We start from the raw sequence: 1005 nt of genomic DNA on the forward strand, positions 1-1005 counted from the left end.
AATTTAAAATTTAATAGGTTTAATTAATATAAAAATTATTTATAGATTTATTTTCATACTTTTATCTTTTGGTATACTAATAAATTTTAATGATATAAATCTAGTTACTCACAAGTCACATCCAAATATCCAATCTAAAATTAACTTACGAGGTTACTGGATCATTGATATTGATCTTGATGGATTTGGAAATCTAAACAAAAATCATATGTTATTCAATCTTTAATTTAAAAATAACTATCAAAATCATGTGTTATTGGTTGTATGATTTATAAATACTAGTTAAAATCCTATGTTATTCGTTTGGTGATTTGTTTTTGGATTTTAAAATCCGTAGTATGTTTTAAATAGATTTTAAAGGATTTGATAGTGTAAAATAGAAGAATTCAAATCCAATGATAAGCATGTTATTTCAAAATCCATATATTTTAATTTCATAAATAATAAAGATTCATAAATTCTATGTGGATTTACAAATCAATAAACCAATAAACTCTTGTTTTATTTTGTATCTGGTTTTAGTCATGTATCTGGTTTTAATGCACATATAAATTTTAATGCTTATTATATTTAAAAATGTAATCTATTTCTGAGAAGGATGCTCTTCTTTTTTGGATGTATTTTTCCACCTATTGTAGTTATTATTACTTTCCTGGTTTCTTTGTGTAGTAATAATGTATGTGATAAATTTATGTAATTTATATCCATCTATGCTTGAATATAAATACAAAATATAGACAATGATATCCAATCTAAAATAAACTTATTTGGTTTTAGTTAATTAAAAATTATAAAAACATTCATTAAATGTTTCTTTATAGCTGTTATATTCTGTTGGAATATTTATTTTAAGGTCTCTATATGATTTATTTTTCCCCTTTTCAGCTATTGTAATTATTAGTGTAGTATCTTTATGCATTAATTAGTTAAAACATTATGCTATCCAATCTATCTATCTTTTTTTTTTTTGACATCAAAAAAAAAAAAAAAAAAAAGATAGGTGGG

This window comes from Capsella rubella, unplaced genomic scaffold (assembly GCF_000375325.1).
Source record: "Capsella rubella cultivar Monte Gargano unplaced genomic scaffold, Caprub1_0 scaffold_5, whole genome shotgun sequence".
NCBI lineage: Eukaryota > Viridiplantae > Streptophyta > Magnoliopsida > Brassicales > Brassicaceae > Capsella > Capsella rubella.